This window comes from Macaca nemestrina, chromosome 13, assembly GCF_043159975.1.
Source record: "Macaca nemestrina isolate mMacNem1 chromosome 13, mMacNem.hap1, whole genome shotgun sequence".
NCBI lineage: Eukaryota > Metazoa > Chordata > Mammalia > Primates > Cercopithecidae > Macaca > Macaca nemestrina.
This window is the reverse complement of record NC_092137.1, coordinates 5,769,576-5,787,487: the sequence shown is the minus strand read 5'-3', so window position 1 is coordinate 5,787,487 and position 17,912 is coordinate 5,769,576. Positions and strand designations below refer to the sequence as shown.

The 17,912-nt window shown below is 39.6% G+C and overlaps 1 long non-coding RNA gene across 2 annotated transcripts in view; it reads left to right on the top strand.

The window, feature by feature from the left end:
* LOC139358011 (uncharacterized) overlaps positions 1–17,326 on the top strand; it is a 34,203-nt gene extending 16,877 nt beyond the window's left edge. For both annotated transcript variants that reach the window (XR_011612195.1, XR_011612194.1), the window contains exons 3-4: positions 1,824–1,896; positions 17,248–17,326. This is a non-coding gene — a long non-coding RNA (uncharacterized lncRNA). The remainder of the gene's footprint in view (positions 1–1,823; positions 1,897–17,247) is intronic.
* The last annotated feature ends 586 nt before the right edge of the window (positions 17,327–17,912 follow it).

Genomic DNA, 17,912 nt, shown 5'->3' with positions numbered 1-17,912 from the left:
ATCCAATCAATTATTGATGGACACATAGGTTGGACTTAGGTTGGTTCCATGACTTTGCTATTGTCGTGATATTATCATATAATGATTTGTTTTCCTTTGGGTAGGTGTCCAGTTATGAATATTTCTGGGCAAATGGTAGTTCTGTTTTCAGTTCTTTGAGAAATCGTCATACTGTTTTCCATAGAAGTTGAACTAATTTATGTTCCCGCCAAAAGTCTATAAGCCTTCTCTCTGCTCTGCACACTCTGCATCCAAGTCAACATCTATTTGGTTTTTTTTTTTTTGACTTTTTAATAACAGCCATTCTGACTGATATAAGATGATATCTCATTGTGGTTTTAATGGGCATTTCTCTAATGACTAGTGATTCTGAGCATTTTCTCATGTGTTCATTGGCTGCTTGAATTTTTTTTAAATGTCTGTTCATGTCCTTTGCCGAGTTTTTAATGGGGTTGTTTGTTTTCTTCTTCTTGAATTATTTGAGGTCCTTGTAGATTCTTGATATTAGTCCTTTGTTGGAGGCATATTTTGCAATTCTTTTTTTTTTTCAAGCATGGTGAGAAATATTTTATTCAGGATCAGAGCAGTAGTTACAGCGACCACTGAAATGTTGTCTGACAGTGGGGAAGAGAGATTCCATGCTGGGCATTTTTAACAGCTTTCTTTTGCTGAGATTGTTTCAAGTTTACTCTAGCTGTGTATATTATGAGAAGAGTTGTTTTACAAAATTTTTCTCTGATTATTTTTAAATCTAGGCTCATTGTAGAACTCTTTCTTTCTCCACTATTTCTTCTAGTTCTCTGTAATGGTGAGATATATACATAAGTATCAGCTATATACGTATACATATAGGTGATACATACATATAATGTGACTGCATTATTTTCTTTGGAATATTATTGTGAGAATTCTTTCAGGATGAGGAAGAACTGCACATTCGTTTCCATCAGTATTGTGAACTGTTTTCAACTAAATTTATAACTTGAGCTTTTGAGATTGTAATTTATAAAACAGCAGCATTTTCCCCATGCTTTGTTCAGCACCAGTGAACACTTCCTTGTTGACACATGGAAACAGGAGTGGGGTAGTGTGGGTTTACTTTTGGTTTATGCTTATTGTGAAATTATAGCTCTTTGGAGGTCTTATTTTATAGGGGGAAAGTCTTCTATTATAACATTCATGTTGGTGGGGACTTGAGATTTTCCTTCTTCCATATCACTCCATAGAGCCTAAAAAACTGAAGCCCAAATTCACTGCTTTCATGTACTCTCCAAGGTCCAAAGGGAATTCAACATTTAGCTTACTTTTCTGGGATCAAGACATCACTTAGATTTTGGTCTTATAATTCCTTACCATCTTGTATCCTCTTTGTTGCTTAAAAATCTTCTTTTTCTTCTGTCTTATCCAGAATTTCTAGTTGTTTTTATCAAGAATGTGGGTTTGAACAACTGAGCATATTATTTTATTGGAAAAGTGCAATTGTTTTTTACTACTAATTCCTAATTATCCACAGGATCTAGAAAAATGGATTTAACTCTTTGGCCGGTTAAAACACAAATTTTTTCCAAAAATGGATTATCTGTTCTTATAAAGCTATAGTATATTAAAAGAGATTTACGACATAAATAACAGTAAACAAAGTATCCTCTACTATGGCTCGAAAATTATTTAGAATCTTGCAATTGTCCTGGGTCCCTCTAATGCCAGTGATCACCAATCAGTTTGACAAATAGAGATCTTACACGTGATTGGGTTAAATATTTGATGCATCTTAAATGCATTTTAAAATGTGCCCCTAACTCTTTACTTTGACTGTATTTCAGAGCATCAGTTTAAGGGAAGACACGAGATCATGGGTTTAAGTGAGGCTTCATCATGCCAAGACAACATGATCAGGTAAGTACTTGCCAATCTACATGTCAACATTCTCACCTGTAACGTAGTACAAACAGGACTTCATCAGAGTCCCTCGCAACATTTTGTGGAGCATCAAATAAAATAAAGACCATGAATGTGCTTTGTAAACCTTGAGTTTCTATACTGATGCAAATATATTATAAGAACTGGTAAGATATAGAATGACCAAGGGAAATAGAATCCTATTTTTATGTTTCAATTTTATGGATTGCTGGAAAATTGAAGTGTATCGGAGTCTTCCTGTAGTCGCTCACTAGAATGCCTTTGGTTGGGTTTACTGGTATTGCACAAAAACAGCTGTTAGCAACAACAAGACTTAGGCGCCCAACAACACCTTTTATTTTCACATGACTGAGCCTCTGGTTTCAATATGCAGTCTGTGTTTTTCCCAGAAGTTCTTTTGTGTTATGTAAAATTCTCTGTTGAACAGATTTTATTTGTTTTTTTTTTTTTGCCCCCGTTTGTTTTTATTTATTTTTGTTTGTTTGTTGTTTTTTTGTTGTTTTTTTTTTCACTGTGAGTCAGTGATGCCAATGCTTGTGTATTTAGGATGGGGGTCTCAGGCTCTGTACTTCCAGGAGAAGCCCCCAGGAAAGTCTTAGCTGGCTCCTGAGGGGGCACATTTGCTGTGCTCACTGCACTTTACCTGGTGCCATGAAGCATAAAGAGCACAAACTTGGGCACCAAGCATCTACATTAAAGTCCTACTCCTTTATGTTAGTAAATATGGGATATTGGGAAGTTGCTGCACATTTTTGTTGCCCATTTTCTTCACTGAACAACAGAAACAGAAAAATTTCTTCTTAATAGGGATTAAGAGAGACTCAAATAGAACACTGTATATGATGTTCTTTTGTAAATTGTAAAACAAAGTACAAAGTTTCAAATATATTTATTATATGTATATATCTAGCTCTTTATCTATTCCATTTTGTTCAAAAAATTTATGTGTTCCAAAAAATTATGGAGGTGATACACATGTAAGTAGAGGATTTGTCAAATATAAATATCATGGTGTACAAATAAGGCTAAGCAGCTTTTATCAACACATTATCTCCAGCACACACACACACACACACACACACACACATAGTGCCTGGGCCCAAATAGGAACCTCATGAAAATATTTCTTAAATCAATGAAAGATTATTTAATAATTAAGAAAAACTGGCAGGGTGAGGTGGCTCATGCCTGTAATCCCAGCAGCACTTTGGGAGGCCGAGGCAGACACATCACGAGGTCAGGAGATCGAGACCATCCTGGTTAACATGGTGAAACCCCATCTCTACTAAAAATACCACACACACACACAAAAAAAGCAACTAGTCAGGCATGGTGGTGGGCGCCTGTAGTGCCAGCTACTTGGGAGGCTGAGGCAGGAGAATGGCGTGAACTTGGGAGGCAGAGTCTGCAGTGAGCAGAGATTGCACCACTGCACTCCAACCTGGGCAACAGGGCGAGACTCCATCTCAAAAAAAAAAAAAAAGAAAAAAAACATGACAAAGACAAGGATGAGTTTAGAAGGTGATATCTGTGCTGTGTATACTGAGAAATTGCTTGGGGTGACTCATTTGATTCTGAATATCTGCATTAGCCAGTGCAGGCTGGCATAGCAAAATGCCACAGACTGGATGGCATCAACAGTAGAATTTCATTTTGTTACAGTTTTGGGGGCAGGGAAGTCCAAGATCATAGGGTTGGAAGGCTTTGGTGTTTGTTGCGGGCCTCTTACTGGCTTGGGCTGCTTTTCCCTCATGTGGCCTTTGTACAAGTGAGGTCAAGGGGAGACACATCTCTTTCTTTCCTTATAAAGTCACCAGTCCTAGTAGACTGAGGTCCCACCCTATGACCTAATTTGACCTTAAGTGCCTACTAAAGACCCTGCCTGTCTTCAAAAACAGTCACATCAGGGATCAGAACTTTTATACATAAGATTTTTGCAGGGACACAATTCAGTCCAAAGCAATATCTTATCAAGATAATGATATGGTTTGGCTATGTCTCCACACAAATCTCGTCTTGAACAGTAGTTCCCGTAATCCCCACCTGACATGGGAGGGACCCGGTGGAAGGTGATTTTATCATGGCAGTAGTTACCTCCATGCTGTTCTCGTAATAGTGAGTTTTCATGAGATCTGATGGCTTTATAAGGGGCATTTCCCTCCTTTTTCCCACCTCTCTTTTCTGCCGCCACGTGAAGAAGGACATATTTTCTCCTCTTTCTGCCATGATTGTAAGTTTCCTGAGGCCTCACAGCCATGCCGAGGCGAGTCAATTAAACCTTTTTCCTTTATAAATTTCCCAGTATTGGATATGTCTTTAAGAGCAGCTTGAGAAGAGACAAATAGAGATAATATGATTGGTTAGACAATTTGAGAATCTTTATAATATTTTTCAAAAGAAACACAAATATTGTATTTTTTGTCAATAATTATTTGGTGAGCAAGGAATTTAATTTCTTTGAGTATGTTTTTTCTACTTGTGAAATAGGGATTATAATCCATGCATTGACTTAATGTTATTACAACACTCAAAGAATGTATTGTGCACTAGTCCTCAGTAAACTGTAGCAAAACCCTTGGGTTACACATGTGAGTTGTCGTCATTCAATGTCACCCTTGCCATGGGAGAGGAAGGAAGCATGTACGACTGGCACTGTGATCCACACATGGGTCCCCTGGAGATGTGGAGCAGGTGATGGATCTTCAGTCTCCATTAGAACCTTATTATTGGACATTTAGAAAAAGGCAGAAAAAGCAGCTCCAGAACTGCTGGATCATAATTGTGCTTCTGTTTTGTATGTATCTCTATTGACTTCAAGTTACTGCCCACTTGGATCTATAGTTCCAAGCCCCTCCCCATTCACCCACAGAATAATGAGACTGTGATTTAAACTAGAAAGCCAGTAGCTTTTCTTCTTTATTGTCTTTGAGTGATAGCCACAAAGGGAAGAGTTCAAGAAATATGTCGTTGTTGGCATAAAGAGAGCAGAGAAAAACCTTCATTTGTTTATTTTTTTCCTTTCTTCTATTTTCTATTCTAAAGTTGCATGTGGTCTCCTCCTAAAAGGAGTTTACTGGTAGCATATTAAACATGTCTAAGACACTTCTGAATATTTGAATATAAATTATTTACATAACTTGTTAATTTATTTTTTTAGATAAAAGATATGGTGGGTCAATTGGGTAAATAGCTAGCACACTGCAGACAACCTTGGCCTTTTTTCCTACCTGAATGCCTTGTGGCAATGAAAGAGCTGTGAAAAGGAGCAAAGAAGAAAAAGCAATTTATAGTCAAATTTTGAGAATTTTTAAAATGGGGAGGAAGAGAAAAACAATTTGACAGAGAAAGGTGGAAGCAGAGGAAAGTAAGAAGAAAATAAATAAAAGGATCATATTAGATGTTAAAATCAGAAAGAAATATACAAAAACCTAAAGATGACATTGAGATCAATGAAAACAAATATACTAGGGTCATATTTTTGCCTCTCATCTCTAATCTAACACAGTCCCTGTCAAATCGTTACAGTATCATCACTTCTGTCTTCTTTATTCAGAATTATCAAAGTCTGAACTGACTTACCTGAACAGGAAGAACTAGTTGATTAATTTCTTTTAGCAGCAAGGTAGTGGAAACTTCAGAATCATATAAACTTAGGCTGAAAATTCTGCTCCTTTACTCTCCCGCCCTGTGACTTCAGGTAAGCTTGTTGATCTTTTGAACTTCAGTTTCTTCTTCTGTAAATTGGAGATATTAGGACCTGCCTTCTATATTAAATACACAAATAAACCATAGAGATGCCTCTGAGATTAGCGGAAGCTCCTTTGGACATTGAAAATGGCAATGTTTGGGATAACTTTCACTGTGTATGTGTTGGCTGAAGGTAAAAATATCAGTTGCCAATATCTTTCCCTGAAACAAGAGGAAATTTACTCTTAAATATGAATACTTTATGCATCGAGGGGAGGTGAAGTCCTGGTCATGGTCATGGACTTGTTGCACCATGGAGGTCTCCTGCCTCTACATCAGTTTCTGTGGGTCCAGCATTCCAACTCCAGATTGCAGCGAGCAAAAGATGACACCGAGGCTGGTGCTCTAGTGAAAATTTGCGTGTGTCTCTAGATTCCTTGGCTTCCAGTAGTATCCTTAGTTGTGAAGTTTTGTGTTTTGTAAAAGCTAGAAGGTCAATAATCAAAATGGAATTTGATTACTTATTCATGATTTGGTGGTGCAAACATGTAAAACATTTTCTGTTTCTATTTCTGGCAAACAGAAGGGATGGTAAAACTAGATGCAATATTGGATGAACATTAGCGGCCCGGGATTGGCCTCAGTCATCAAAACTCTGATTAAGAACTCTGGGTGTGATGGATAACTTTTGCGTCAAATTCACTTAGACATGAGGTGCCCAAAGTAAACATGGGTCCTGGCTGTACCTGTGAGGCTGTTTCTGTAGGAGATTAGCATTTGAATCAGCAGACTGAGCAAAGCAGGTGGCCCTCCACCGTGTGAGTGGGCGTCATCCGATTCATTGAGACCAGAATAGAACAGAAAGCAGAGAAAGGGTAACTTCACCCTCTGCCTCACTGCTTGAGCTGACACATCAGCCCCCTGTGCTGTTCTTGACTGGGTCTTTCACCACCGACCCTTTGGTTTTCGCAGCTACATCACTGCCTTTCCTGGGTCTCCAGCTGCAGATGGCAGATCACGAGACTTTCAGCCCCCATAATCATGAGAGCCAATTTCTTATAATAAACTCCCTCTCCCTCTCTCTCTCTCTATATATACACACACATGTATTATTTATATGTGTATATATATATATATATACACACACACACACGCACCCACACACATACTATTGATTCTGTTTCTATAAAGAACCCTGATTAATACAAAGGGCAATTTCAAGGATTTGATTATATATATAAAATATTAAATCCCTTATGCATATAGCATCATATGTGTGTGTGTGTGTGTGTGTCTCCTTTCACTGAGTTACCTCCTGATTTTTATGACTTTAGGATGAGAACCAGGGCTATTTTTCTAATAACACAGATACCTTTCCTGAGAAAAATCATCCTAGGCATCCACAATGGCAAAGATCACATATGTGTACACACGTATGTATACATGTTTGTGTGGTCACATATGTGTGCATGCATGTATACATGTCTGCATGACCACATATGTGTATGCATGTGTATTAGAGTTCTCTAGAGGGACAGAACTAATAGAATAGATGTACATATGAAAGGGAGTTTACTAAGGAGAATCAATTCACATGATTACAAGATAAAGTCCCACGATAGGCCATCTGCACACTGAGGAGCAACAAAGCCAGTAGGATCAGTCCAAGTCCCAAAACCTCAGAAGCTGGGAAGTCAACAATGCAGTCTTTAGTCTGTGGTCAAAGGCCCAAGAGCCCCTGGAAAGTCACTGGTGGAAGTCCAAGTGTCCAAAAGCTGAAGAACTTGGAGTCTGATGTTTGAGACCAGGATGCTTCCAGCACAGGAAAAAGATGAAGGCCGGAAGACTCAGCAAGTCTGTTCTTCCATCTTCTTCTGCCTGCTTTGTCCTAGCCATGCTGGAGGATGATTAGATGGTGCCCACCCAGACAGAGGGTGGGTCTGCCTCCCCCAGCCCACGGACTTAAATGTTAATCTCCCTTGGCAACACCCTCACAGACACACACAGGATCAATACTTTGCATCCTTCAATCCAATCAAGTTGACACTCAATATTAACTATCCCAGCATGTGTGTGTGTGTATATATATATATATATATATTTGTATAAAAACACAGCAAGATATCAGAATAAGCTTTGTACACTAGGACTATTTGCAAAGTTATTGTGTGAATATAAAGAACTAATATATATCTTAAAATTTTCTGTAGAGATAGTTGTATACACAGGCTGTAAAAGTCAGCATTTTTTCCTCATATTATTCCAGAACACATAAAAAAGCAACAAGGAAAATGGGGAGATGGGGAAGAACCAAATATATCCTCAGTGAAGCTAGAAACAGTTAGAATCCGAAGATTTCAAAATGTATGTAGAGATGACTAAATCTAGTTGGAATCAGGCACAAGCCACACGGGAGTAAATGAAGTATGGAGGTGGTGAGGCCAATGGCCAATAATCTCAGAAAACACCAACAAAAAGGTACTACCTGAAAATGTGGGAAATTCGCCTCCATGTTCAAAACCTATACCCCCTTTTTTCTAACCACAGGAGTGGGAACAAGTGTACCTAGGCTACCAGAAAGTCCCCTCCTGGACCCAATTTTGTTCAAGGGAGGAACAAGGGAGATTCAACCACACAGAGAATCACCAGAGGAGCCATAGTTGCAGGAAGCAGTGTGTCCCTGTGACAGCCAAGTAGGCAAGAGCTATTGTGGTGTGAGACCCAGAAGGTTGTCTTGATTCTGTCTCTGAAACTCTGTAGTTTCTATAAAGAGCTTATCCAGGAAAACCCAAACCATTTAGTAATATATTACAAAAATTAAAGGAAATAGATACCCATTTATACAAAAATTATCTAAAGAAATATTTTAAAAGCAAAACTCAAGTATTAGAGAGACAATGAGAATTATGGAAGACTGACAAATGAACTGAACACATACATAACTGGAACATCCAAAAAAGAAACCAAAAGAGACAGAACCAATACTGCAAAATTATAATTCAAAACACTTCTGTGCAATGCATGAAGACTTGAATCTACCTTTCAAAAGGGCACATCAGAAGCAAGGCATATCCATTCATGATAGGCAAAGAGTGAACCACATCTTTAAAAAAGTATTAGACTTAAAAAATAAAATATCTACTGGGCAGCCAGAAAAACAGAGTAAGTCACTCATGGGAGAAATGAAGAAAGCGGTTCTGATCCTCCTGGCTCCCCCAGCAGTAGTGACGCTGGATGGTAATGAGGGAAGACCAACAAGATTCTCAATGCTCCCAAGGATTTTTATGTGCAGCCAAGGTAGTCTCACTATGTAGGCATGATATATTACAATTTGTTGCAGTTTTTATCAAGCAGGAATTCAGGAAATAATATTTTCATTAGTGTTTTTGAGAGAACAAAAACATGGCTATGTGTAGAAAAAGGGCAACACATTTGGTTACAGAAGGAAGGAAAACGATAACAACCGATTAAAGGAAGATGCCTTGGCAGAATACAGCAAAAAGAAAGTTGTGAGTATTGAATGCACTTTGCTGTAGACTAAAACCAAATGTGGATGAGGGTTACGAATAGGCTGGAAATGTCATTTGCCCCAATAATGTAGAAATAATACATTTTACAATGTCAAAGATGAAGAAAGATAGTGAAGGTAAGAAAGCCTCATTAATTACCTCACTTGTGACTATGATGTGAAGGATAAATTTTAAAGGTGGCAAATCTAGCAAAAGAAATAAAAGCCGGCCGGGCGCGGTGGCTCAAGCCTGTAATCCCAGCACTTTGGGAGGCCGAGACGGGCGGATCACGAGTTCAGGAGATCGAGACCATCCTGGCTAACACGGTGAAACCCCGTCTCTACTAAAATACAAAAAAAATTAGCCGGGCGAGGTGGCGGGCGCCTGTACTCCCAGCTACTCGGGAGGCTGAGGCAGGAGAATGGCGTGAACCCGGGAGGCGGGGCTTGCAGTGAGCTGAGATCCGGTCATTGCACTCCAGCCTGGGCGACAGAGCGAGACTCCGTCTCAAAAAAAAAAAAAAAAAAAAAAAAAAAAAAAAAAAAAAAGAAATAAAAGCCTACTTAGCAGTGCAATGGTAAAGTAAGGAGGATAACTTTTACTATCCTCCTTACTTACAAAGGGCACCTGCCACTGTATGGTGATGGGGTGGTATCAACTCAGTCATACCCCTACTTGGAACCTAGGTTGTAATGTTAGTTCCACCAGTACTCTTCGGATCAAGCAGCATGATAAAGGGAGGGAAGACGTTAATCAGCACAAGCATACAATCGCTGATATGGTTTCTCTCTCTGCTGTTGGTCTATGTTCTATGTTGATAGCTCCTCTTTTTTATTGTTTTCAAATCACCTATCGATGCTCCCTTTACCTTCTCCCAACACCTTGCCCTATCAGAAATTTTAAACTGGTAGTATGACCAAAATTTTCATTCCAATAGAATGCAAATCCTTTACAGCTACAGTTTCCACTAACCATTATCTTCGGACACTACTGAATTAAGGAACCCTAGTAAATTGCCCATGTGTTAGATGTAATCTTCTTTGCTCCCATTGTGTACAAACACTCCAACATCCTTTGGGCACTGTAAAATGCCAGTTCAGAACAGGAATTCTCTATCTGGTAACATGAAAAGCCCAATACGATTATAGAACAGTCTCAGATTCTCATTGAATAAAACCAGGACTATGTTTCTTGATGCAAAATTCTTCCCTTGGCCTTCACAACACACTGAGTATAAGGAAGTAAGAATGAAAAATACAGATCCCATCAGTGAGCGACTGAGGGAGGTCATACCCAATTTCACCCTTTTGTTTTCTGACCATGTGTTCTGGTATTCCGGCTTTGTGGAAAAGGTAGAGTGAACTTACAATTCAGTTATGCAAGTCAGGTCACTTTGGACAGTGAAAGGGGTTGTTGTTAATAATTACGTTAGAAATTATTATTATGATGTCCTGGGAAAACTGGGGCACATGGTCACACAAGAGACAGAGTCATACATTGGTCATTGCTCCAAAGCCATTCTGCATGCTGGAGAGGAGTGCTTCAGGCCTGCAGGGTGCCGTCTCTCAGCCCGCACTGTGCTAGAACCTCCCAGAAGCCACCTGCCCTTCTGTAAAGTCAGTGGGTATCTGCAAGACAGGCTACCAGCAGCAAAGGTGGGCAAAGAGGGCACTGGCCAATGCCCGAACTGTGGGATGTCTTAATGTGTTTACTCTGCGTTCACGGAACGTGGACATGGAGGCTATGTAATCTACTGGAAAAAAATATGTATATATTTCTCACGGTTGTGGAGGCTGAGGGGTCTGAGTTCAAGGTGCCAGCAGATTTGGTGTCTGGAGAGAGGTGCTTTCTGCTTCCAAGATGGCAACTCTGGCTGTGTCCTCACATTGCAGGAGTGTAAAAGCAAACAGGATCTAACTAGTCCCCCAGAGTGCTGTTATAAGGGTATATAATCACCTCCTCAAGGCCTCACATCTTAATCCTGTCACACTGAGGATGAAGTTTCAACATGAATTTTAGAGGGACACTAACACTGAAACCATAGCAGGAGGCAGGGAGTGTTTTCATGGAGAGAATACTGTTGCCGTTACTGCACTAAGGCAGAAAAGGAGTGGGAGAGAATTACCCCCAACGCTCTGTCCTCTGGGCATCCCATCACCTTACACCGATCTTCCTCAGTCAAACCCGCATGGAAGTCCAAGACCAGGAAAACCCGAGTCATGCTATTTATAGAGGTATTGGCAGTTTTGAGGTGCATAGAGAGGGATCCGAGTCATGCTATTTATAGAGATATTGGCGGTTTTGGGGTGCATAGAGAGGGGTAGAGATTAAAGGGGGTTGAAAGGTAAGTGAAGATAAGCCATCACTGATATCTGTGAGATACTGTGCAGCAGGGGTTGGGGGGGAACTGGCTGGTTTTGGTCAGTGCTGTCTGTGAACACAGCCTTGGGAATGGAGAGACAGAGCTTGCCGGCTCTTCTCTGGGGAGAATCGGGGCAGGTTATTTGCTCCATGTGTAGTGGGCAGACTACTATGTGGTTTTAGAATTTGGAAACTTTAGTAACTTTGCAAAAACTATCCTCCGTCATATTTTAACATTAAAGAACACTATCATTTTAAACATGTGTTTTATGAACACATCTCCTTCCTCATGGTACTTGCCTTTTCTATACGTATCTGAAGCTCAGTTAAGCTTTTCTTAATAAAAGAATGGATGCACAAAAGAGGATTTTTTTCTGCTTGTTCCAATATCTCTTGAGGTTATTAACATGTTTGACTTCTTAGTCACGATAAGTCAGTTATGACCCCTCCTCTCCTTTTTCTCTTAAACTTTCCCAAGACCACCATCCAAACTCAAGCCTTCACTGCAACTGATCAAATCCAGTGCAAAAGCTTTGTGGTCTTATGCTTAGCATCTGCCTTCAATCTGCTTGCTTCAGTGCCTCTTCCCACATTGCTACCCAAGTATCTTCCTAAAACATCACATGAGTTGGGTTATTTTTCTGCTCAAAAAGCACTCATGGGATCCTTTTTTGCATATATAATAGAATACAGTTCTTAGCCTAGCATTAAACATGTTCCATAATCTGAGTCTAGTATGCTTTTTCTGGTTGTACTTCATTCTTAAGTTATCTATGTAATACAGATATGAATTTGAACATGCTCAACCTCTCTTGCCTCAGTTATTTCATTTGTCCAATTCCTTTCATCTAGCATGCAGTCACCAGGATTTGCCTGTGCTGTAAACCCCACTGTAGCTCAAGGCTCCATTCAGAGTCACCCTCCTCCATCAAGCCTGTTCTTGACGGTTACATTTAATCCTTCCTGATAGATTATGTCCTTATCTTCATGGTGGACCTTCTGTTCTGGGTGGTATTATTCACCCTGTGGTTTCTGGGCTGTCCTGGCCAAGTCTTGCCCCATAATGTTAGCCATCTGACAGGCTTAAAGTTTACAAAGCATACATTGTCCTTTGTTTTTTGAGACGGAGTCTTGCTCTGTCGCCAGGCTGGAGTGCAGTGGTGCGATCTCGGCTCACTGCAACCTCCACTTCCCAGGTTCAAGTGATTATCTTGCCTCAGCCTCCTGAGTAGCTGGGACTACAGGTGTGCACCACCACGCCCAGCTAATTTTTGTACTTTTAGTAGAGACGGGGTTTCACCATGTTGGCCAGAATGGTCTCGATCGCTTGACCTGATGGTCCACCTCCCTCGCCCTCCCAAAGTGCTGAGATTACAGGCATGAGCCACCGCGCCCAGCCAAAGCACACATTTTCTCATTTATCTTTACTTGTGATGTGCTACAATCATAGATATTAACATCTTTCCCATTTAGCAAGATTAGGAAACTGAAGACAGTATATTTAATGACAAAGCTCAGTAGTATACCCTCAGAAAGGAATTAACTCCCAGACACATGGATGTATCATGCGCCACCATTGTCTCTGTTCTACAGCTGTCAAAGTGTAGAAGTAAACTGGGTGCACATGCTTCATTCTTCACCAGTCCACCAAGGATCCCCTGAATCCATCTGATCACATAAGCGATGGTAGTCAAGGGACCCGAAATGGGTCCATCTAGAAAAGCAACTGATAAATTTAACTTTCTACATAGTTAGAAAACAAAAATCAGCTCACTTGGATCAAGTACCTGGCAAGGTTTGTATATGATTTAGAGTCTTTGCACTTTATGGACAAAATGAATAGTATAAAAAATGTGTTTATAAATGATAAATCTAGCAATCCAAATAAAATACCATCTACTTTTTGACATATTTGATAAATAACTAGAGTGCCATTTCTTTAATCAGTTAAAAGTTTGTTATATGCAAGAATTTTGAAAGTTTTCTGCATGTAAAGGGCAAGCTTTCTAAGTTTGTGACTGATCACAAGGATCCAAACTATTTTGTATTTGTTTCAGATAAGTGTAAATATATAGAAATTAATGTTAAAATATGTAACACATCATATTTTTGCATGTTTTATTTATTAAGCTTGTTATTACATGTTTTCATATATTTTTTCTTCTGTTTTGATCAAAATGACGGGAAAAATAAGCTCGCATATTATGAAGAACACATTTCCCCCAATAGGAAGTGGCTTTTGTCTTTTGCTCATTGATAAGATCTTTCAAAGAGACTTTAATTTTCATCATTAAGTTTAATTAAATTTTGTAAAGTAGCTGGTTCAATATCACACAGCTTTGAGCATGAGTAATCAAATCGTATATGTTTCCTGAATACTATCATCAACTTCAAATCTTGAGTGAGAATATGCACTTAGAGTGAGTTGGCATTGATGACAGTGGATATAACCTATGTTTCAAAATGCTTTCCTGATGATAATATAGATTTTTGGCTGACTCCTTGCATTGTTTTAAACTTTGTTATGTGGTTGACAAGAGTATATACAACTAATTGAAGAAATGTAGCTCTGATATTTTATTGTTCTTGAATTATCATATTATCTAAATTTGGTACTTCTTTGTAGGAAACTTTTTAACCCACTTAACCTTTTGTGAAGTCAGTTTAGTTAAAATTAGACAATTTCATCCTTGAATTCACTTGCCATGGTTAAGATGACTGTGCCACTTAACAATAGCTGCAAGAGAACCTGTGAGTGGGGCTGTGGGAACTCCTTTGCCCTCTGCAGAGCCCACATTTCTCAGGAAACCAATGACCTCATTTCCTATGTAAATCTCGGACATGCAGCCTGAGTGGAGAGTCCAGAGTCAGGCTATGTGTTCACTATTAGTAACACTTAGATATTTGCCTACTTTTTGAGAGAATAGAAATAGATACAGAAATTCTCACAATTTATTTCCAGAACCAAGTTGACTATTTTATAAATCCCATTTTGAATACTTTTGATCTTGTAGATCAGATAAGTCCATATTGCTTCTTGGGCCATACTGAGGGTTTGATTCTCTTGGGGTTCCTGAGGAAAACAGGCTCCATGGCCCAGTAACTACTGATGAACTCAAATTCTTTCCGTCGTTGGAGCGTGGTCAACATCAGCAGTTGATGAAACTGAAAGTCAGCGTTTCACATGTAGCTTGTCCTGGAACTAAACTGAGAAGAGGTCTTTGGAACTGGTGTCACACAGGGAGAAGTATCCCAGTGTGAGGTCAGAGCATGCACACTTCTCAGTGATGTGACTACACACTGTGAACTGTGAGACTGACCCTTTCTCCATAGCGAGGAAAAAGACCTTGTTGAAAAATGCCAGAATACTATCTTGGAACCCGAGTGTATTAGCATGACTCAAATATCAAAGGCTGTTTTTTTTTTCTCCCCAAAATGGCTTAGAAAACAAAAAAGTATGGAACTGATTGTCTCTTATACAAAGGCAAGTTAGAGTTTGTAACCTGTGTAAATGCTGTAATTAAAACCTTGTTTTTACATGGATTCATTATGTTAAATTCTTCACTAATTACTGACATTTTCTTTAATGTGTACATGTGGGGAACATAAGAATATGATTAGCTCAAGTTAAAAGTGTAAGCAGTAATGAGCATATTATGGGTTTCCCTTTGTCCTTGGTCACTCTAAGCTTCTTGACAATAAGGCTTGACTTTTATAGGTTTGATGCTCTATGCAATTTTCTGTAAGCAAATAAATACATGTAAAGTAAAAATGACAACATTCATATACACATGTTGAGTGGCACAGCTTCTCTTTACATTAGCTACCCCAGTTACAACTTCTTCCCTTGTGTAGGTACAAGTCGGTGATTAAAGTGCAGAACAACTTCCCCAACACAGGAATCCGGCTTCAGAAAATATCTGTGCTGGAGAACTTGCAGTGGAGGAATGGAAGACTTGAGAAAGGGAGGGCTGGGAAACAAGAGCTGGGACTCACCCTGAAGACACTCATAAATATCAATTTTAATATCTATTACAATACAACAATAAGGGCAAGCTAAAAAAGGCTATACAAGGCATTTTGCATATCTTCATGTCCTGGGTTCTCTGAAGCCCTTTTCCTGTTAATATCTTTTGCCAGAAGAATCTTCTCAGGATCTCCTCTCCTGTCTGTTCCAACCAGGTGCTCGTACATTCATTTTGGTTCCTCATGGGTCATATACCCACTGAGAGACACGTTCCTTTGGTTTTCTTTCTTCCGAGAAGGTTTCTCCACAAGATTCCTGGTTGAATTGATGGAGTGAAGGTCTGTCTGTCCCCCAGTTTTTTTTATTTGGAGACAGAGCCTCACTCTTTCCCACAGGCTAGAGTGCAGTGGTGCCATCTTGGCTCACTGCAACCTCCGGCTCTTGGGTTCAAGCAATTCTCATGCCTCAGCCTCCCTAGTATGTGGGATTACAGGCATGCACCACCATGCCTGGCTAATTTTTATATTTTTAGTAGAGACGGGGTTTCACCATGACCAGACTGGTCTTGAACTCCTGACCTCAGGTGATCCGCTTTCCTTGGGTTCCCAAAGTGCTGGGATTACAGGCATGAGCCACCACGCCCAGCCTGTCTGCCACCTTTGATGGACAGTGTTACTACAGGGACAGAGGAAGATTCCCAAAGACCTGCAGTCATCCTGTCTAATGCATGTCCAGGCTCCCTTCTGAGACAGCATTGCCCGGCTCTCAGCACTCCCCTCCATTGCCCAAAGCCCTTTTGCAGGACCTCTGCCTGTTCTCCCTGGTTTGTGCCTTGTTTTGTTGTATTTTATTTCCTGTTTCTAACCCAGTCATCTCTTTTTCTAATTATTCCCAACCTATATAACTCACATACACTGGAGGAAATATCTTCATGGAATTAAAACCACATGGAGTAATGTTTCACATAAGCAGAATTCAGGAAGGACTTCAGTAATCCCACCGCAAACACACAGGCAAAGGGAGTGCAGATTTCTTCAGCAACATGGTGGCAGCAAGGCCATGAAAAAATCCGGGCCAGACGAGTGTGCAAACACAACTGCCTCTTCCTTTCCACTGGAGCTTTGGGTAACTGCTCTGACAATACTGTGATTTGCTGAAGCCACAGATAATCAGTTTCAAAACAAGATTTCTACCCCTGGCTCACTACATCACAAATAACTGTGTCTTGTATTCTTCTGATGTTAAACAAAGATGGCCCTCAATGTAATTGTTAGAGTGCCTCCTCCCCACTTCTGTCAGTTGTTGCTTCTCTGCCTGCCATGAGTTTAGTGTCTTAGGGCTGCCTGGCCCCAGTGCCAGCACAGCAGGGCCTCTCCATCTTAGCCACCCTTTCTCCCGACATGGTCAGGAGACCTGTGATAGGCGGTGCTCATCAACTGCCTTCTTCTTTACTTGAAAATGTCCCAAACATTAGATGAAACTCATATTATTTAGTAGTCAGGATTTCAATTGAACAGAAATAATTCATTCCAGCTTATGAATGATGGCTAGGCACTTGACAAATAGATCCCAATAAGGTATTTTCACTTTCAAGGCGTATTTACACGTCAAAAATTATTACTTTTCCGTTAGACATATTTTGGGATAAAAGGGGGACTCTTCTTGCCGCTTCTAAAATTACTTCACATTTGAGATCATGACTGGCATGTATATAGTGTTTTCCAATGGACAAAATATCTTTTATGCATATAATCTCATTTTGTCTTGTAAAACCTTATAATACATGTATTTTTATTATCTCAGTTTTCCAGATGAAGACATTGAAGATTGGAGCATTCAAGAATTTTTCCAAAGCAGGGAAGAGCCTGAACATGAAGCTGTATGGTCTTACTTCAGGTTTCATGCATCTAATATAGCATTGGCCAGTAACTATAGAGCTGTTCTTACTTTTTATATTATAAGATGAATTGGTAGAATGCATTTTATTTAGTGGAAAGAATATGGACTTTATTGACAAACTAATAAGGACTCAAATTCTGCTACTCTACCTGCTAATGTTTCCTTGGACAAGTCAAACAATCTCTCCAAGTCTCGGTTTCCCAGCCTGGGAAATGATAAGAATAATCTTTGTACAATTCCTATAGTGGTGTCTGGCACCATTGGCACTAAATACATGTTATGACTTTTTTTTAAAGCCTTGTTATTTGTAGGGGAATAGGGCATAAATGTTGACAGAAATAGTGCTATGAATCAAGACATGAAGCAAGTAATTCCTTCATTTCTTGTTTTATGGCTAACCCGTGAAGAATATTTCTCACCTAACAACAAGGCCATAGGCCAGGGATACGTTTGGAAAACTAAAGGCAAATATGTCAGATTTTCATGCAGAAATCTTTCTAAAGGAGGAACCAGATTATTATAAAAGATATGCTTTTCTCTTTTTCTGGGCTTTACCATCATTCCTTTAA